This window comes from Aquarana catesbeiana, linkage group LG01 (genome assembly GCF_042186555.1).
Source record: "Aquarana catesbeiana isolate 2022-GZ linkage group LG01, ASM4218655v1, whole genome shotgun sequence".
Taxonomy (NCBI): Eukaryota; Metazoa; Chordata; class Amphibia; order Anura; family Ranidae; genus Aquarana; species Aquarana catesbeiana.
In genome coordinates, this window is record NC_133324.1 from 400607455 (window position 1) to 400630328 (window position 22874).

Here is a 22874-nt window from a genome sequence, read left to right on the forward strand (position 1 = left end):
AGACTCCACTGCCATTAAAATTGAAATTGCGCATGTGCGATGCGAGTTCACGTTGTGACCCTGCCGCCGTTTCGTCACAATGGTGTCATCAGGGGTACGCAATCGCACATGCGCATTATATAGCCAGATGGCGCTTTGAAAAGCACCGCCATTGGCTAAAACAACCGGAGCTAAAACACAATTGGTCATTTGGGATCTGGTTCCTATCATGTAAACAGAATGAGAGAAGCCTAAAGTGTTGGTTAGCAGCCGTGAACGCTGCCAGGCATATATAGAGTATGACATGCTATTCAAGCTAATGCCATCTAGTGGACATTAAAAATAAAACTTAAAATGTAAACAATGGGTGACTATTTCCCTCAACGTCCATGACGGTTAGTATACCCAGCAACTCAACAAAAATAAATAATAAAACAAGCAACCTCACCCCCACTAATAAAGGGATCACTTAACATAATTATGAATGATAGATAAAGATCACGGGAGCATAAAAATGCACAACATATGGTCTCAATAACATGCCCTCCAACAATAAAAAACATGTTATAAGGTGTTGTGCATTCTCCAACAGGGACATCAGCTGTTATTAATGAAACAGTTGATGTCCAATTCTATGTTCAAGCCATTGGGGGCATGAGAGCCAAGTTTGTAGATCCAGTTGGTCTCGGATCTAGAAATGGCTCTCTTGCCATTACTGCCACGCCAATGGGGGACGTATTTTTCTATACCAATAAAAATGGTGCCCTTAGGATCTCTGTCATGTACAAGATCATAGTGTCTGGAGACACTGCTTGTCAAAGCCTTGTTTAATGTTGGTGATGTGTTCGCCTAACCTTACATGTAACATCCTAATGGTTCGTCCCACATATTCTAACCCGCATGGGCACCTAAGAAGGGGCTGTCCAATGCTTTGGTTTTCAACCCTCCTGGAAATTCAGCACCTAATATCACTATTTTTCGGGATCTGGTGCTGAACGACCTGACCAATTTGAGAGTTAGACGGGTGCAATCACAACAGAATATTAGAGTTGGTATTGATGCTTTGTGTAACAGGAATGACATAATCATATGCCCCGCCGACAAAGGCGGGGCTATTGTTCTTATGGATAAAGATTCCTATAATAATGAAATTTATAGGATCCTTTCGGATACTGATACCTACTCCCCTTTGCCAGCGGACCCCACATCCGCATATATATGCGAGTTGAGTGCCTTGATAGACAAGGGATATAATATGGGGATTTTAAACAAAAAAGAGAAGGAACATTTAGTCCCTCTTGCCCCTCGTTTGCCTGTCATGTATATATTACCGAAAGTACATAGGCTCTGATTAATCCTCCAGGTAGGCCCATCATCAGTGGTATAGATTCCATCCATCATATCACGTTTCTACAACCACTGGTGATGGGCACTCCCTCCTTTCTTAAGGACACGAAACATGCCCTTAATTTATTGGGTGAAATTGAATGGAAGACCACTTACACGTTAGTGACTGCGGATGTCGCATCGCTTTACACGTCAATATCTCACCAATTAGGACATGAGGCGGTGTGACATTTCCTCTATCGGGACTCCAATATCCCCATCACACAATGTAATTGTGTGATGGAGCTTTTGGACTTCTCGATGGAGCACAACCATTTTTGGCACAATGGTGCGCATTATTTGCAGATAAAGGGGGTGTCTATGGGAGCTAAATTTGCTCCTAGCATGGTCAACCTCTTTATGGCAAAATGGGAGGAAGAAGAGGTTCTACTTGACAGGCCCTCCCAGCTTGTCATGTGGAGAAGATTCATTGATGACGTCCTCTTTATATGGGATGGCAACTTGGAGTCTGTTGCCACTTTCCTCTCCTCTCTCAAAAACAATGATAGAGGTATAGTGCTCAATTATGAGGCTAGTTCAACTCAAATTTATTTCCTTGATCTAGTTATTACAATTGATAATGGTAGGATCACCACCTCCACCTTCTTCAAACCAACCGACAGGAACAGCTTCATCCCACTGGATTCCTGTCACCATCATCCTTGGTTATCTGCTGTCCCTAAGGGGCAGTTCCTGCACCTAAGGCGGAATTGTTCTGATATAGATCAGTTTTATAATGAGGCCTCTACCTTGAAATCTAGATTTATGAGTAAGGGTTATGATGAGGCAGTTCTTGATTCTTTGATCATAGAGGTAGGGAATAAGGACTGTAGGGACTTACTGGTTGACAAACTTCCTCAGGTCGAAAACAGAGAGGATTTCGGACTGGCCTTTCTTACAACTTATTCAAGCCAGCACTGGGCTATTAAAAGGATCATTAGAAAACATTGGCCAGTTATTAAAAACGACTGAATCCTTGGGCCCTTACTGTCAGATAAACCTTGGGTTTTATCCAGGGGAGCCACTAGCTTTAGACACATAATGGCACCTAATGTGCCAGATCCGCCCACACGTCTTAGTTTTTTTGGGGACCTTAAGGGCTTTTCCCTGTGTAGAAGGTGCAAGGTCTGTAGGGTAAACATGTTAAGAGACAGAAGATTGACTGAATTTACTTCAGCAAATACGGGCCTCACATACCCTATTAAATCGCTCATAACATGCACTACTAAGTGTATTGTATACCTTCTTAGGTGCCCATGCGGGTTAGAATATGTTGGACGAACCACCATTAGGATGTTACATGTAAGGTTAGGTGAACACATCACCAACATTAAACAAGGCTTTGACAAGCACAGTGTCTCCAGACACTATGATCTTGTACATAACAGAGATCCTAAGGGCACCATTTTTATTGGTATAGAAAAATACGTCCCCCATTGACGTGGCAGTAATGGCAAGAGAGCCATTTCTAGATCCGAGACCAACTGGGTCTACAAACTAAGCTCTCTTGCCTCCAATGGCATGAACAGAGAATGGGACATCAACTGTTTCATTAATAACAGCTGATGTCCCTGTTGGAGAATGCACAACACCTTATAACATGTTTTTTATTGTTGGAGGGCATGTTATTGAGACCATATGTTGTGCATTTTTATGCTCCCGTGGTCTTTATCTATTATTCATAATTATGTTAAGTGATCCCTTTATTAGTGGGGGTGAGGTTGCTTGTTTTATTATTTATTTTTGTTGAGTTGCTGGGTATACTAACCGTCATGGAGGTTGAGGGAAATAGTCACCCATTGTTTACATTTTAAGTTTTACTTTTAATGTCCACTAGATGGCATTAGGTTGAATAGCATGTCATACTCTATATATGCCTGGCAGCGTTCACGACTGCTAACCAACACTTTAGGATTCTCTCATTCTGTTTACATGATAGGAACCAGATCCCAAATGACCAATTGTGTTTTAGCTGCTCCGGTTGTTTTAGCCAATGGCGGTGCTTTTCAAAGTGCCGTCTGGCTATATAATGCGCATGCGCGATTGCGTACCCCTGATGACGTCAGTTGTGACGAAACGGCGGTAGGGTCACAACGTGAACTCGCATCGCGCATGCGCAATTTCAATTTTAACGGCAGTGGAGTCTTTTTCTTTTATCCTTGCTGGATTTTTATATACATTATTCGTGCGATTTTATGCAGTGTATGTCTGCTATTTTTAAATAAATGAATTTGGCTTTCTACACTATGGGAGTTCCTTTTTCTTTTTGATATGGCTCATCCCTGTTGAAGTGCTTGCTGCTTTGAGTTATCCTGTTACCACACTCTCCTGAGTGTCCCCCGCTGCTACTAATGAGCTATTTGTAAAGGAGGAAGGAGATCTGAGGACCACCAGCTGTCATCCTGTCGGGACACCTGCGGTGATCTACTAAGCCTGTACTGACCCCCCTGAGTAAGGGCGGTCGCAGGCTTTTTGGTAAGCCTCCAACTTTTTCACCTGGTGACGGGCAGCACTATCAAGTGGAGTATCGTATTTGGATTTTTGCACTTTTATTTAATTATTTTTGGACATTTTTTTGGACTTTTCACTTTATTTGAACATTTTCACTATATTATAGTTTGGTATTTTTGAGCACTTAATTGCATTGATTGTTAGCAACTTACTGGTGGATTTTTATTACTGTTTACACTATTTCATTAGTACTTCATCACTTTATTGCACTAATACTAATTTGATTAATATAATAGCTTATTTTGTTATATGTCCAGCGCTGCACTGTTTTATATATATATATACACATCTCTTTTGCCCTTGTATCAGGGTTATAGTACTAAGCAGCAGGACCCCCATCACGGTTTTCTAGTTCATAACAATTATACATTTTCATTCTATTTTTTATGCACCTAGCGCAAATCTTTGTTTGTTTTTATTTTTAGTACCTAATAATTGTCAGCGAGATTAGATCAAATTCATACTGAATCTCAAATTAGTTTAAAATACTTGGAATTAATCAATAAATTACTCACATTAATAATCACTGATAAAACAATTGAGATCCAATTCTATGTTCATTCCATTGGGATAACATGTATCAGTTAAAAATATCCACTTCGTCTCACACTTTGACAACTCTCTGACCCTATTACTTACTCTCCATACTGGATTCATCTTTTTTATACCCCAAAATTTCAGTCTGATGGGTCCCTATTGTGTTTCCTTCGAAAGTGCATTGATACACTATGATCTTTGTACTCAATTCTAATATTATTGATAAGTTCCGATATCCTTTTACCAATTGTTCGCTTAGTGTGACCAATGTACATTAAATTGCATGGACAATGGAGTGCATACACCACATACGCTGAGTGACACAAAATAAAGTCCTTGATCTCAAAAGATTTCCCATTAGCTGTGGACTTAAAATCGGTCAATCCCCGCATGTGTGTGTGCACCTGGCGACATGCTAAACATCTAAGACAAGCGAAAAAACAGCTTTGTCCCAAAACATTAGTGGTTTAGTAGGTGGATCTAATATCTTTTTTGCTATCTTATCCCCTAATGAGGGCCCTTTCTTCCTCAACATTTTATCCATCCCTAATATCGGCCAATACTTCCTAAAAATTGTCTCAACCTTCTTATGCTGAGTATGGCAGTTACTAATAAAACCCCATTCATGTTTTGTATCATTCTGTCTTTCCTTGTTAGCTAAACACACCTCTTGGCTAGGGATGAGCTTCATGTTCGAGTCGAACCCATGTTCGACTTGAACATCATCTGTTCGCCCGTTCGCCGAATTGCGAATGATATGGGCCGTTCGCGCCAAATTCGTGTGCCGCATCACGGCCCATAATTCACGGCGGCATCGCAGTGCATTGCTGGCTGATGATTGGCCAACCATGCACTATGACCCGCATGCTTGGCCAATCACAGCGCCGTCTCAGGGGATTTAGTACACGCCCCACACTATATAAGGCCGCCTGCACGGTGGCCCTGTGTAGTGTGTGTTTCGGCGTTGAGAGAGAAATAGATAGACAGAGAGTGTCATTTGATTTAAGTTAGATAGATTAGGCAGGACAGTCAGTGAGTTAGCTGCACTTACAGTGTATTGTGTATATATATATGCATCCCAGGTGTTATATATATATATATATATATATATATATATACACTGTATTCAGTTTAGCTAGATCCGTTCCTGTTATCTTGCTACTGACAGGCAGGCTTGTGTTGTTACAGTATTTACAGCTACCTGAAGAAAATTGCTGGTGTTCTTTTGATCCTATTAGTACCACAGTCAGGCAGATAGACTATTTACAGTTAGTGTAGTGCGTCCTCCTCACAGTGTTTAGTTAAAGCTACAAGTTAGTTTAGTGAGACCTCTGCATAGTGTTCAGCTAAAGCTACAAGTTATTGTAGTGCGTCCTCTGAACAGTGTTCAGCTAAAGCTACAAGTTAGTGTAGTGCACAGTGTTCCGCTAAAGATACAAGTTAGTGTAGTGCATCCTCCTCACAGTGTTCAGCTAAAACTACAAGTTAGTGTAGTGCGACCTCTGCACAGTGTTCAGCTAAAACTACAAGTTAGTGTAGTGCGTCCTCCTCACAGTGTTCAGCTAAAACTACAAGTTAGTGTAGTGCGACCTCTGCACAGTGTTCAGCTAAAGCTACAAGTTAGTGTAGTGCGTCCTCCTCACAGTGTTCAGCTAAAACTACAAGTTGGTATAGTGTGACCTCTGCATAGTGTTCAGCCAAAGCTACAAGTTAGTGTAGTGCATCCTCCTCACAGTGTTCAGCTAAAGCTATAAATTAGTGTAGTGCACAGTGTTCAGCTAAAGCTACAAGTTAGTGTAGTGTGTCCTCTGAACAGTGTTCAGCTAAAGCTACAAGTTAGTGTAGTACGTCCTCTGAACAGTGTTCAGCTAAAGCTACAAGTTAGTGTAGTGCAGAGTGTTCAGCTAGAGCTACAAGTTAGGGTAGTGCTTCCTCCTCACAGTGTTCAGCTAAAGCTACAAGATAGTGTAGTGCGTCCTCCCCACAGTGTTCAGCTAAAACGACAAGTTAGTGTAGTGCGACCTCTGCACAGTGTTCAGCTAAAGCTACCTGTAGAAGGTTGGTGGTGTTTTCCTGATCCTATCACTACCACAGGCAGCTAAATAAGCTACAAGTTATACTTTTTTGCGACCTCTGCACAGTGTTCAGCTAAAACTACCTGTAGAAGGTTGATGGTGTTTTCCTGATCCTATCACTACCGCAGGCAGCTAAATAAGCTACAAGTTAGTTTTTTGCGACCTCTGCACAGTGTTCAGCTAAAGCTACCTGTAGAAGGTTGGTGGTGTTTTCCTGATCCTATCACTACCACAGGCAGCTAAATAAGCTACAAGTTAGTGTAGTGCGTCTTCCTCACAGTGTTCAGCTAAAACTACAAGTTAGTGTAGTGCGACCCCTGCACAGTGTTCAGCTAAAGCAACAAGTTAGTGTAGTGCGTCCTCCTCACAGTGTTCAGCTAAAGCTACAAGTTAGTGTAGTGCACAGTGTTCAGCTAAAGCTACAAGTTAGTGTAGTGCATCCTCCTCACAGTGTTCAGCTAAAACTACAAGTTAGTGTAGTGCGACCTCTGCACAGTGTTCAGCTAAAGCTACAAGTTACTGTAGTGCGTCCTCTGAACAGTGTTCAGCTAAAGCTACAAGTTAGTGTAGTGCGTCCTCTGAACATTGTTCAGCTAAGGCTACAAGTTAGTGTAGTGCATCCTCCTCACAATGTTCAGCTAAAACTACAAGTTAGTGTAGTGCGACCTCTGCACAGTGTTCAGCTAAAGCTACCTGTAGAAGGTTGGTGGTGTTTTCCTGATCCTATCACTACCGCAGGCAGCTAAATAAGCTACAAGTTAGTGTAGTGCGTCCTCCTCACAGTGTTCAGCTAAAACTACAAGTTAGTGTAGTGCGACCTCTGCACAGTGTTCAGCTAAAGCTACCTGTAGAAGGTTGGTGGTGTTTTCCTGATCCTATCACTACCGCAGGCAGTTAAATAAGCTACAAGTTAGTGTAGTGCGTCCTCCTCACAGTGTTCAGCTAAAACTACAAGTTAGTGTAGTGCGACCTCTGCACAGTGTTCAGCTAAAGCTACCTGTAGAAGGTTGGTGGTGTTTTCCTGATCCTATCACTACCGCAGGCAGCTAAATAAGCTACAAGTTAGTTTTTTGCAATCTCTGCACAGTGTTCAGCTAAAGCTACAAGTTAGTTTAGTGTGACCTCTGCACAGTGTTCAGCTAAAGCTACAAGTTAGTGTAGTGCATCCTCCTCACAGTGTTCAGCTAAAGCTACAAGTTAGTGTAGTACGTCCTCCTCACAGTGTTCAGCTAAAGCTACAAGTTAGTGTAGTGTGTCCTCTGAACAGTGTTCAGCTAAAGCTACAAGTTAGTTTAGTGTGACCTCTGCACAGTGTTCAGCTAAAGCTACCTGTAGAAGGTTGGTGGTGTTTTCCTGATCCTATCACTACCGCAGGCAGCTAAATTGTTTACACGTTAGTGTAGTGCAACCTCTGCACAGTGTTCAGCTAAAGCTACCTGTACAAGGTTGGTGGTGTTCTCATACTACAGGCAGGCAGTTGATTTTGCTAGCTGCAGTATCAGTATATATATATATATATATATATATATATATATATCCCAGCTTAGTGCAGCTACAGGCCATTAGTATGTCTGGAAGGCCAACAAGGAGAGGCAGACAGTCACAAGCCAATAAAAGAGGGCAAGCAGGCTCTGTGTCTAGAGGAAACAGTGCTGGTCGTGGAGACGGTGCATCCTCATCAGCACATGGCCGTGGGACACGCATGGCCTTTTTTTCAGCAGCTGGCCGTGTTGAGCTGCAACATGCAGAAGACTTGGTCAAGTGGATGACCAAGCCGTCCTCATCCTCCTCATCCTCTCTCACTAATGCTCAGGGTACTTTGTCTGGCAAAGCAGCTGCCAACGCGGCCTCTTCCCTCGGCTCAGTGGCATCAGAGACTCCTTCCCTAGCCCCACCATGTCCTCCTGAGGAGTCCCTCGAACTGTTTGACCACAGTGTTGGGTACATGCTCCAGGAGGATGCCCAGCGTTAAGAAGGCTCTGATGATGATACTGAGCTAGATGAAGGCAGTAACGTGAGCACGGACAGAGGGGGTGTCAAGAAGGACAGCAATCTGGCAGTCATGCTCCCCCTGCTGCAGCATACTGCCAGGTTTGCTCCAGTGATGAGGAGGGAGGGGATGATGAGGTCACTGACTCAACGTGGGTGCCTGATAGGCGATAGGAGGAGGAGGAGGAGGAGGCACATCACCAACGAGGCAGATGCCCTCCAGGGGCCAGCCTAAGGGCAGCACACTGACTGCATCACACTGCAAAGCTCCACATGTGCACGCTGCTGTCTCTGTGCGTTATTCTAAAAGTTCTTTGGTGTGGGCCTTTTATGAGACAAGTGCATCAGATCGCACTGCTGCTTTTTGCAACATATGTCTCAAGCGTATCTCACGTAGCCAAAACATCTCCCGCTTGGGTACCATATGCTTGCCCAGACATATGTTGACCTGCCATGCAGTTCATTGGCAAGCGTATCTAAAAGACCCACACCAAAGAACAAAGAGGACCTCTCCTTGCTCCTCATCAGCTGAGATCTCCAACCCCACTATACCTTCAGTCCTCTCTGAGACCTGCACTGAGAGGAATGAAGGTGTAGAATTAGGTGTGTCACAGCCAAATACTTGTGGGCAATCTGCTTTCGGTACACCGATGTTAGATTGTACCAGGCAAATTTCCCTGCCCCAGCTGCTGCACCGCCGAAAGAAGTTCGCTACCAGCCATCCACATGCCCAGCAGTTGAATGTTAGCTTGGCAAATTTGTTAGCACTTCAACTGCTACCTTTTCAGTTGGTAGACTCTGCCCCCTTCTGTGAGTTTGTGGAATGTGCGGTTCCTCAGTGGCAGGTACCCAAACGCCACTTTTTCTCACGTAAGGCGATTCCAGCTCTCTACCGGCATGTGGAAGGCAATGTCTTGGCCTCGCTGGACAGGGCAGTCAGTGGTAAGGTGCATATTACCGCTAACTCATGGTCCAGCAGGCATGGACAGGGACGTTACCTAAGTTTCACGGCGCATTGGGTCACTCTGCTGGCAGCTGGGAAGGATGCAGGACAAGGTGCAGTAGTGTTGGAGGTTTTTCCGTCACCACGCCTCCAAAATGCCACTACTAATGATTGTGACACACCTCTCTCCTCCATCCCCTCCTCTTCTTCTTCCTCCATGGCTTCTTTCTGTGCTTTATCCTCGGAACCAGCGGTGCTCCGTAGGTGTTCAAGGGGCTACGCAAGTACGCAGGCCAAAAGATGCCATGCGGTGCTTGAGCTGGTGTGCTTGGGGGACAGGAGCCACACTGAGGCAGAGGTTCTGTCAGCTCTGCAGGGGCAGGTTCAGAGGTGGTTGACGCCACGCCAACTTAAGGCAGGAATGGTGGTTTGCGACAATGGCACTAACCTCCTCTCCGCCCTCCGACAGGGACAACTGACCCATGTGCCCTGTTTGGCTCACATCCTTAACTTGGTGGTGCAGCAGTTCTTGGGCAGGTACCTGGGCTTACAGGATGTCCTGAGGCAGGCCAGAAAAGTCTGTGTGCATTTCCGCCGGTCATATAATGCCAGTGCTCAGCTGGCAGACCTCCAAAAGGAGTTTAACCTACCCAAGAACCGCCTAATCTGTGACATGCCCACCAGGTGGAACTCAACTTTGGCCATGCTGCAGCGGCTGCACACACAGCAGAGGGCCATCAATGAGTACCTGTGCGACTATGGCACCAGGATAGGGTCAGGGGAGCTTGGTTTTTTTCCCCATGCCAGTGGGCCATGATCAGGGATGCATGCACTGTCCTGTTACCATTTGAGGAGGCCACAAGGATGGTGAGCAGTGACAGTGCATGCATCAGTGACACTGTCCCCCTTGTCCACCACTTGAGGCAGAACAGAGGCAGGAAGAGGAGGACTTCCTTAGCTCTCAAGGCCCCCTTTATCCAGACAGTGTTCCTGCGTGCCCGCCGATCACGCAGGAAGAGGAGGAGGAGGAGGATTGTGTCAGTATGGAGGTGGAGCCTGCCACTCAGCATCAGCGGCAGTCTTTAAGGGATCAGTCCCATGAAACACATGGGCTTGTACATGGCTGGGAGGAGGTGGCTGCGGACCATGTCTTTCTTAGTGACCCAGAGGACTCTGGACCGAATGCCTCAGCAAACCTACGCTGCATGGCCTCCCTGATCCTGCAAAGCCTGCGGAAGGATTCTCGTATTTGTGGTATCAAGGAGGGGGATCGTTACTGGCTGGCAACCCTCCTTGATCCACGTTACAAGGGTAAGGTTGCGGACCTTATTTTGCCATCGCAGAGGGAGCAGAGGATGAAACATCTTCGGGAGGCCTTGCAGAAAGGTCTGTGCAACGCACTCCCAGAGACTGGGAGGTTACAAACTCCTATTTCTGGACAACGTGTTGCTGAGGCTTCGGTCAGTCAAAGAAGGAGGGGTGGAGAAGGTGGCCGTCTGACCATTGCGTTCAGACAATTTCTTAGTCCGCAGCCCCAAGGTATGATCGGTTCCAGCAACCATCACCAACGTCTGTTTTACATGGTGCAGGAATACCTAGGGGCAAGATCTGACTTGGACACCTTTCCCACCAAAAATCCTCTGGGTTACTAGGTCTTGAGTAGGGATGAGCCGAACACCCCCCTGTTCGGTTCGCACCAGAACATGCGAACACGCAAACACCGTTAAAGTCTATAGGACACGAACATGAATAATCAAAAGTGCTAATTTTAAAGGCTTATATGCAAGTTATTGTCATAAAAAGTGTTTGGGGACCTGGGACCTGCCCCAGGGGACATGGATCAATGCAAAAAAAAGTTTTAAAAATGGCCGTTTTTTCAGGAGCAGTGATTTTATTAATGCTTAAAGTCAAACAATAAAAGTGTATTATCCCTTTAAATTTTGTAGCTGGGGGGTGTCTATAGTATGCCTGTAAAGGTGCGCATGTTTCTTATGTTTAGAACAGTCTGACAGCAAAATGACATTTTAAAGGAAAAAAGTCATTTAAAATTACTCGCGGCTATTGCATTGCCAGTCCGACAATACACATAAAAGTTCATTGATAAAAACGGCATGGGAATTCCCCACAGGGGAACCCCGAACCAAAATTTTAAAAAAATTACGTGGGGGTCCCCCTAAATTCCATACCAGGCCCTTCAGGTCTGGTATGGATATTAAGAGGAACCCTGGCCAAAATTTTTTTAAAAAATGTCGTGGTGGTCCCCCTAAATTCCATACCAGACCCTTATCCGAGCATGCAACCTGGCAGGCCGCAGGAAAAGAGGGGGGGACGAGAGAGCTGCCCCTCCTCCTGAACCATACCAGGCCACATGCCCTCAATATTGGGAGGTAGCTCCCCAAAAACACCTTGTCCCCATGTTGATGAGGACAAGGGCCTCATCCCCACAACCCTGGCCGGTGGTTGTGGGGGTCTGCGGGCGGGGGCTTATCGGAATCTGGGGGACCCCCAGATCCCACCCTTCCCTGTGTGAAATGGTAAGGGGGTACAAAAGTACCCTTACCATTTCACTAAAAAACTGTCAAAAATGTTAAAAATGACAAGAGACAGTTTTTGACAATTCCTTTATTTTAATGTTTCTTCTTTCTTCTTTCTTCTATCTTCCTTCATCTTCTTCTTCTTCTTCTTCTTCTGGTTCTTCTGGCTCTTCTGGTTCTTCCTCCAGTGTTCTCGTCCAGCATCTCCTCCGTGGCATCTTCCATTTTCTTCTCCTCAGGCCGCTCCGCACCCATGGCATGGGGGAGGCTCCCGCTCTTCTCTTCATCTTCTCCTCTTCTTCATCTTCGCCAAACTGGGCGTGAACTTAGCGCCCATAGCTACTCCTCTATTCTGAGTGAAAAACCTTCCAGCATACCAAATATAATTGTGGGACAAACAATAGTCCAAGGCTATCCCTAAAAACGTATTTTGCAACCGTGGTAGGTCATCCCTTTGACTAAATGCCCAATTAAGGGCAAGTAGGGCATCATCGTGCTGTATCACAGTATATAAAGATGCAGCATTGACCGTTACCAAGTAAACTTCTGTATGCTTAGGGATATGTATTTCTTTAAGAAGCTGTAAAAAAATGTGTATCTTTCAGATAGGCTTTGGTTTGTACAACACTCTTTTGTAGGAAATTATCAAGAAAATGTCCTACTCTAGAGGTTACTGATCCAATACTATTGACTATGGGTCTAGCCGGAGGATTAAGAGAATCCTTATGGACTTTCGGCAGCATATAAATAGTTGGGACTCTGCTAAAACTAGAGGGCAAATATATTTTTTTCTTTTTTATTTAAAAAAGAAATTGTAAACATATCGTAACCATAGTCAATCAAGTTATTCAAATCTCTCCCAAAATTTGTGCACATCAATATACACACTAAACTTGTTTATAGGTTTATGAGCTGTACACTTTAATCCCTCATTTAGTACATTTATTTCTTTATCTGTAAATTGAACTTTAGCTAAATTGTAAATCCCTGCTAATCGTTCACCCTTCTCCTTTTTTGGTTGGATTCTCCATCCACTTCTACAACCTCTATGTTGTTTCTTTTTGTTACTTCTAAAGGACTGCGGTCTTTCCCATTGGGGTGGATTCCACCATCCTTGATCTCTGCCATACTGGGAGGATTTTGGTGGACGTCCTCTCCAAGGATGGCCTCCTCATGGTCTTTGACCTCCTGTCCCCCCTCTCCCTAAAAAAGGCCTTGCTGGTTTTGGGGAATTGTTGTAATCGTATAATGTCTCAAATTGATTGGACGTGGGGATAGGATAAGGGCTCCACTGATCTCTCTCATCACATCTTTGATGTTGATTTCCCGGTGGTCTAAATTAGTGCTGGGCCACAGGTGTGTTAAGATATGAATTATTTTGGTCTCCTTCCTAATGATTTTGATATTGATTTCTAAGGGGTTTCCTAAACTGCTGGTCTCCTGTATTTTGCTGGTACCACTGGTTAGAAGGGTTTATGTAATTTTCCTTTTTTCTCCCTCTTCTACCCCTCTGTCCCCCTCGACCTCTTTGAACTGATTGGGGTGCATGTCCCCACCCTGGTGTTCTTTAATTCGCTATAGTGGTTTTCCCACCATTTTTTTTTTTGGTGTTTCTAATTAGTGGAGGGACTAATACCAGCTTCTCACCTATTTCTGTGGGAACTGCATTACTACTTTGCCATATATAAATAGAATTATTTTTAAAATCTCCCATATCCCTGTGGAACTTTTTTCATTTCTTTTTTTGTGTTTCTCGATCTTTTTAACTTCTTTTTAATCTCATTATTAAAATTAACTGCTTGTTGTGTGACTTTAATAGGATCTAATTTGATTTGTAAATCTGTGATCTTTTTTTCTACATTTTTCATTGTTCATTTTTTCCTTTTGAGCACCAACTCTTGGAGTTTAAGACCCACACCATTAAAGAACGTGCATCACTCTGCCATAGATGTTTCATCATTCAATCCATCTTGTGGGTTTACTTCCCACCTGAGGCTCCGCATGATGTTTTTTTCTTTTAAATAATGCTCCAATGTACAAATGTCCCACTAGGTTCAGATCTGCTTTTCCAAAGCATATCCCAAAGAGGTGAGCAAAAAAATTGTGGTCCTCGTTTTCCACTAATGTTCCATCAATGGAAAACAATGAATCCAGATTAATTGGTTGGTTATCAAGGAATTTCACCGCATCCATGGCAACTATGGGTAATCAAATACAATCTTAAAACAAGAAGTGAAATCAACAATAATTAAATGATACCTCTCATCCAGAGCTCATAGAATAAAAGACTATACTAATAAAGTTAGCAGCTGCTAAAAATATAAAATAAAATGAAAAATATGTTACAGTTCAGCTATAGCATTAGCAGCGCTCAAGCAATAACATTTAATGATGATATAAAGTGTATAATGAATAGTCCAAAATAGAGCCAATCATGAATCCATCACTTTTGTTCCTATAGGTTCCAAATTCAGTTATGGATCGCGTCAGCAAACACCCCTATGGTAATGAACTCACCAGACAAAACCAGTTCATGTGCTTGTAATGATTATTTGTTGGCATCAAGGACTTCGTCCTTGCATCTAGATGTCACTCGTAATGAAAAGATAAGTGCACATAGTGTAATCCCGTAAAAAAGAGATTTATTAAATCCAAAACCCCCCTAACAAATGTGCACTTACAACCAAACAAAATATTAAAAGCATGTAAACACAATCCTGTCCTTATCGCTCATCTGTCTCTCACCACTCCTCGAATGTCTCGGAGAGCGGTGTACCCGGGTTGGAGCGATTGCTGACAGACCATAAGGTCACTGTGCGGTCCCTAAAAACTGCTTTTGCAACCGTGGTAGGTCATCCCTTTGACTAAATGCCCAAGTAAGGGCAAGTAGGGCATCATCGTGTTGTATCACAGTATATAAAGATGCAACGTCCATAGGGGGTGCCCGGGCACCGCCCCCCCCCCCCCCCCCGTAGTCACCAATAAATAAATAAATAAATAAATAAAGCAAAAAAAACTTAAAAAAGCCCTTTAAGAAAATAAAAATTCAAAAAAAATTACCTTTAACTAAGTGCACTGTATTCGGGCGCCAGACACAGTGCACTATGGGAAATGCCACGTCAATGCAATCATGAGATTGCAAACGTGGCGCTTCAGGATTTTTACCTGCTTTGCGACACAATCCAAAGCTCTGAGCAGCTTCCACCCGTAGTATTACTATGGGCGGGAGCTTTGTTGTTTAAATTTAGAGGTTACTTCCGGGTTTCCTGGACCAGAGGGAAGCCAGAAGTGATGTCGGCAGCTCCATGCTTCGCATGGCTTGAGCGGAGCTGGAAGGTAAGTAATGAGAGAGCATGCCACGCAGCATATGAGGGAAGGATTTATAACACTGGCTGCAGTAATCAATCATTGAGCGTTCAATTTTTGTGAAGGCTGGAAGTGGGACATGTATGGGGTATGTAACGGTATTTCCATGGTGGCAGACTAGCAGACTAGATGTGAGAAACACTTACACGCTGATATAATTAAACAATGCTCTGCTGGGTCCATTGGTTAAAGTAAATAGGGCTCAGCATGACTGTAAAGTTAAATAATACTAAATCACTGAGTAAGCCTATGAAAGACTTAATAGTAAACTGTACCCTGCATGCTTCTCTAGAGACACTCTGCATGTGGTTACTGAACAGCTAATGTACTGGGGCTGAACAGTACCCTCCGCAGGTGTCTCTGCTTGTCTGGTTAGCTGGAGGTTTGGGTAATCCTTTTCACGTATCATTAGAGCAGGTTTAATCTTGTCATGTGTTCTTTAAAATAGGACATGCTCATTTACTATTATGAATTAAAGCAAAAGTGGAGCAATTTTTGGGTTGGATAATTACATCTCAGATATCAAAGGCACACAAGACATGAAAACATTTTGATAGTTCTTCTTTGAGACGTACTGCATACGTCTAAAGCGGTACGCATCGGTAAAGCCTTTACCGTCGTTTTAGTGGCTGAAAAAGGGTTAAAACCCTCCGCTGCAGTGGCGCTTTCCCGACGGTTTGGCGGTGCTGCCCCATTGATTTCAATGGGCAGGGGAGCTTTAGGAGCGGTGCATACACTGCTCCTACTTTGCTGCAAAGATGCTGCTTGCAGGACTTTTTTGACTGTCCTGCAAGTGCACCGCTCCAGTGTGAAAGAACTCGGGCTTTCACACTGAAGTGACTGGAGTTACAGGCACTATGCAGGTGTTATATTTAGCACTGTAGTGCCTGTAAAGCGCCTCAGTCTGAAAGTAGCCTTACTGATGTCTTATTGTCCTTCTGGTTCAGTTCTCTAATGGTATATAAATATGCCAATAATATATCTTCATAAGAAATGATTATTGATCACACAGGAAATAATTTACTGTTTACAGTAGTTAATTCCTACAAGTTACTATATTTTAGAATACATTATGTGACCTGATGGGAGCACCCTATCAAAACACATTACGATTACCTGTGTGTTTATACTGTATACCGTATATAAATATACCAATATTATATCTTAATAGAAAATGGTTGCTGCTCACAAAGGGATAACTCAGCCTGGTGTATGATGTGCAGAGCCCTGTGTATAATCTAGAGCTCGGTGTATAATGTAGAGCCTGGTATATGATGTACAGGGCCCTGTGTATAATGTAGAGCCTGGTATATGATGTACAGAGCCCTGTGTATAATGTAGAACCTGGTATATGATGTACAGAGCCCTGTGTATAATGTAGAGCCTGGTATATGATGTACAGAGCCCTGTGTATAATGTAGAGCCTGGTATATGATGTACAGAGCCCTGTGTATAATGTAGAGCCTGGTATATGATGTACAGAGCCCTGTGTATAATGTAGAACCTGGTATATGATGTACAGAGCCCTGTGTATAATGTAGAGCCTGGTATATGATGTACAGAGCCCTGTGTATAATGTAGAGCCTGGTATATGATGTACAGAGCCCGGTGTATAATTTGGGATGGCACAGTGGGAGCATTTGATATGGCACAGTGGCTGCGTTTGATGGGCACATTGGCTGCGTTTGATGGCGCAGTGGTGGCAATTGATGGACACAGTGGCTGCGTTTGATGGCACAGTGGCTGTGTTTGATGGTACAGTGGCAGCATTTGATGGCACAGTGGCAGCATTTGGTGGCACAGTGGGAGCATTTGATATGGCACAATAGCTGCATTTGATGGGCACAGTGGCGGCGTTTGATGGCACAGTGGCTGCGACTGATGGTACAGTGAGGCTGCAATTGATGGGTTTTTTTCAGAATTTTTCAGTTGGTTTGTGCCCCCCAAAAAATTTTGAGCACCAGCCGCCACTGACGTCGGCCATTACCAACTGAACTTCTGTATGCTTAGGGATATGTATTTCTTTAAGAAGCTGTAAAAAAAATTTTGAATCTTTCAGATAGGCTTTGGTTTGTACAACACTCTTTTGGAGGAAATTATCAAAATACTCTCCTACTCTAGAGGTTACTGATCCAATACAATTGACTATGGGTATAGCCGGAGGATTTAGAGGATCCTTATGGACTTTCGGCAGCATATAAATAGTCAGGACTCTGCTGAAACTAGGAACCAAATATCTTTTTTATTTTAAATTTAATATCGACATAAATAATCATAGTCAATCAAGTTATTTAAATCTCTCCTAAAATTCATAGTCAGGTTGCGATCTAGTTCCACATAATGTCACCATCCGCCAACATACCAGTTAATTGGGAGTGGTAAAAACTTTTTTCCAAAAAAATGAATTAAAAAAAAAATTTATTTGATTATGAATTATTGGAGTGTAGATTGATATTAATGATTTTAATATGTTTTCTCTAGCCTTTATGTGTTGTAGTGTTATTGATTATATATTTATTATTGGAGCTCTGCGTTGTTTTAACAATAAGAGCCCATACATGGCGATATTTGGTTGCACCAATCGGAATAAAACTAGGTAATATGAGTTATAAATGCAGATCGGGTATTACCATGAACATTGACACATGTTGCACAGATCTGGAGGTGGTAAAAAATACGAAGGGCCGATTGGTGATATTATACATATTCTAACCGTGTGCACATAGTTGTTATTTCGGCATATATATCCCATTAACATGGTAGCTTAAGTTTTGTGGGAAGCGAACGTGTATTGGGTTAACACCCGGCGCTCATGGTGTATAAAGGAAGGGAGCTGTGCTGTGTGGCCACGCCCTCTGACGAAGTGATGGCGTAACACATCAGCTCATGACTACGCATCGACCTTACGATCTGTCAGCAATCGTCTCAACCTGGGTACGCCACTCTCTGAGACAATCGAGGAGTGGTGAGAGACAGGGGAACGATAAGGACAGGATTTTTTTTACATGCTTTTAACATTTTGTTTGGTTTGCGCATTTGTTAGGGGGGTTTTGGATCTAATGAATCTCTTTTTTACAGAGTTACATGATTGGCTCTATTTTGAGCTATTCATTATACACTTTATATCAAGTTTTATTGCTAGAGCGCTGCTAATGCTATAGCTGGACTGTAATATATTTATCAATGTAAGTGTATTATTTGTCCGACGAAGTCGAACGGGACGAAACGTACATCGGGGTGTGAATGGACAGCAACCAGAATAATCATATTAACATTGTGAGAGCGATTGTGGTTTTCCTGGATAGTCGTTAGCCAGTGTGGAGGTGGTGAGACTGAAGGGGATTGCTTGAATATGTCATGAGCTATACAATGTTTTATACAAAATGTCTTACATGTGAGTGGACTGGGTATTGTTTTTAGATTAAAGATTGAACTCTACAATATTACACCAGTGGAGCCTTTCTTTTTCATGTACCCATGGATTTGCACCTTTTCTACAAGGAACTGTGTTTTTTCTTCATCTTTCCAACTATTAAATCTTCTGCCCTTGTTGTTTTAACTTTGGATAGTAAAACATTTTTTTTCTGCTAGTAAATACCTTATACAGCCCACTTCCTGTTTCTTGTCTGGTAAAAAGCCTAGGCTTATGACATCATGCACAGCTCCCTCTCACTCTTGTGAGAGTTTGTCAGGAAGGGAGGGGAGGATGAGTCATAAGAAGGCCAATGAGAGCTGCAGAGCTGGAGGTGTGCCTTCATTCCCATCACGAAATGGTTATATCGGCACGTCCATGTACATTATTCTTCTCCAGGCGCTTCCACAGATTTTGGAGGGCTACTGCAAAGTGGGTGAGGCTTTTTGACCATATTCTCAAAATGTGCCATGAGTTAGGGAAGAAAAGATGGCTCCATATAATGAAAGCACCATTTATTAAACCATAAAAATGTAAAAAAGTGCACTTACACAATAAACAGTATCAATAGCCTTGTACACATGTCATGCCTCCTCCAAGCATGCGTACCTGCAACCCTGACCTACCCCTGGGGCGACATGCCCGAGATGTACACTCAGGAAAATTTCCAAAAATGTAATTTCTGGTACTGGACCGGGTACACCCTAGTAGTGGGGGGGTGACTGGGATAAAATTCTACTACAAAAGTAGACCAGGTGGATAGTGGCCTTACAAGCCACATCACCACCTGGCCTAAATGATTGCATTAGTTATCGACCGTTTCTGGAGGGGTTTACATCGGGAGTTTGGGAGGGTCAGGGATAATTTATTTTTCCCCCTCCCCTCCCTTCCCTCGGTTACCGTTCTAATTTTGGAGTCAGTACTCTTGTAGGTTTTCATCTGTAAGACCATAGCATTTCTCAATGTGTAGGTTAGAGAACTCAGAGCTGAACAGGTTTGTAACGGCAATGCAACGGCCCCATGAACATGTACATTCCAGAGCCCACATGTACCTGTAGTTGTATTTTCGCAGGATGTACGATTGTTTAATATTATGACTAGTTAATTTTATCACTAGTTATATATGAGTTACTATCAATAACAAATGTATACGGACCTCTATTACCTATTCCTGTCCACGATATAATTGTGCTAGTATTTACATTTCAGGGAACGGATCCAGCCTATGGGTGTTTCCATATAAATGTATTTGCAGTTACTTAGCTAATTGTCCACTAGATGGCAGTTTACCACCCGCGCACTCTTTTGTTGCATAATCATATTGGCATCTGCAGTCTTGGTAATTTGATATTTTAATGCCTTTTTTCATCAATTTTTCTTTTTTAGTTACTTTCTTCATTTGTTTTGTGTATTTTATGTCATAGGTTTTCCCTTTCCTTTTCTTTCAGTGGCATTTACATTGATTTTCCATGCTTCATTTTTCTCCCTAGTATTTGCTTTTTCCTCTTTCCCTCTAGCAGGGTTTACTTCACACACCCCCTATTGACGCCTCGGCTTAGTTCCGACGGCGCTGAAGGGGGTGGAGATGTGATGACGTAGGTCTCTATGGAAACACAAGGGAAGCGACGCAGGCACGCATCGGTGGTGATCTCTTGTTTACTTCAATCACCGCTGGGCTGCTTTTGACGCATGCGCCGACGTCACACACCGGCGAGATATATATATATATATATATATATATATATATATATATATATATATATATAGCTAGCTAGTCTGCCATTCCTGTCTCATCCAGGCACCACCTGCTATACAGAAAACAGCTTAAGCCACAGGTAGGCTCTATTCACTTGGGGTACACACGCTCTCTTACCTTGCTTCATTAGATTGTTTGCTCATTCCTTACGTTTGTACACATATAGGACTCGTCTGCAGTGGGACATTTGGACATTCATTCCTGGGCTATTTAGCCTACATTACTGGTTTCAGCAAACTGGTTGTCCCACTCTTCCAGACGTTAAGTATATGGGCATATGCCATATAATAGGTATACATCTTTTTTTACTCCTCCCCACTAGTGAATGTTAAGGATCACTTCTCACTTGCAGGCTTGTTTTAGGCTTATATCTTCGAGGGGATCCTTATTCATTTATAGTTTCTTCCCCTCCCTCCATCACGTGGTTTTTCTTTCTCTTGTATACTCTTGGCTTCCTCAGTGATCTCTTGCATACCCAATGCACTTATTTCACTCTGCATCACTCATAGCCCTTTTGTATTTGTTTCTTTTGTTTGGTGGTTTCCGGTCTGGCTACAGAAATACATCTATTCAGTCCTTCTCTACATTATATAACAATCTGGTTTACATACACACTATCAGAGTTTTTCCATCAGATTTACCAAAACCATATAATATGAGGTCAAACCTTAGGAGTTTCAATGTGTATGCAATCAGGCAGGCCCTTGCACTACATGGTTTTGGTAAATCTGAAGGAAAAACTCAGCAGAAAATCTGATAGTGTGTATGGGGCTTTATTCTTCTTATTATGCAGATGTCGCAGATATTATGCACCTTAAGACTGTGCCCCACACATACAATATTCTCAACCTGTGCATTCTATAATATCATTTTGGACTCTTTGGTCCTCAGTGCCAGCTCAAATGGAATCATCACACTGGGTATGTTCATGGGCCGTGTTTGCATTTTCTGTTTATGTCCTTGCTGATTAATACCCTTAACATATAGGTCCATGCACCTTTATGCTTGCATATTTTTGATCCAACTACAGTCCTTTCTCTTTGTATTACTCCTTTTGTTCTCTTTGTATGCATTGTTTGACATATTTATGCTCTGCATGTATGTGTTCTCTGACATATCTTTCTGTAATTCTAGAATATATTTGAATGATAAAAATTGTTTGAACCCCTGACCCCTGATGAAGGTATTTGAACATATCATACCTGAAACGCGTCGGACATCTGGGCATTCATATTTCATACTACTATGTATATAGCATTTTTATGACATTCCATGTAATTTATATTGTGCATCTTTGTAATTTCTGGATTTTATATGTTTTTTCATCATTAAAGTTTCTATTTTATGGATTTCTTTGAGTGGGTGGTCTATCTAAAGTCCCAATTGAGGGGGTTACCACTTTTTTGTGCCTCCTCCAAGATGGCCGCTGTAGCTTACCAACAGGAACTGGATGTGTGTTGGGCGGTAACTTTCAGTGACATCACATCCAGTTCCTATTGGTAAGCTACGACTGCCATCTTGGAGAAGGCATGACATACAGTATGTACAAGGCTTTTGATAATGTATATTGTGTAAGTGCAACTTTTATATGTTTTTATGGTATAATAAATGGCGCTTTCACTATATGGAGCCCTTTTTTCATCCCTAACTCATGCCACTTGTGAGGAATATGGTCAGATTATTTACTACAAGTGTGGAAGTTGCAGAAACTATTTAAAGAGAAGGGTAGCTGCAGATAAGCAGGAATGGATGTATAAAGAGCTCTTATTGAGTGTGTTGTGTTACTTCTATCTTTAGGATTTTTCCTCTGCTTGGATCCCTCCAGGTTTGGAGTTCTTCACACTATCAGCACTTTTTTTTACACAGAAGGGAGAGTGAACTGTTATGAACACTGACCACATAAATGTGTGGATCATTTCATATTATGAACTTTGATTTGTGGATTACTTATTTTACCACATTTCCCTGTTTACTGTTTATTAGTTTGGAAAGCGCGGTCATCCCTTGTATCTAGGGGATATATGGTTCATGGTCAAAATGATCCCAAACCTTACTGACTTCTGCTGACTTAACATTGCCCTTTTTCTTACCCAGTTTAGTGACAAGATTAAAATTTGGAATAAATAATCAAGGTATTGGTGGTAGGCAGAAACAATTTTATAAAAATGATCCTTATACCCTAATTACTTTACTTCTTCCACAATACCCCAATGGTAATATCATTAACATTTTTTAGAGTAGTGAACATCGTTTTCCAAAGGTTTTAATGGAATAACCACCCACCTAGAGTTAAACCAGAGCAAATGCAACTCCCCAAAGATGTTGGGGGATTAGCCCTTTCCACCACTTGGCTTTATTATGTGGCAGTGCAACATTTAGCGGGATC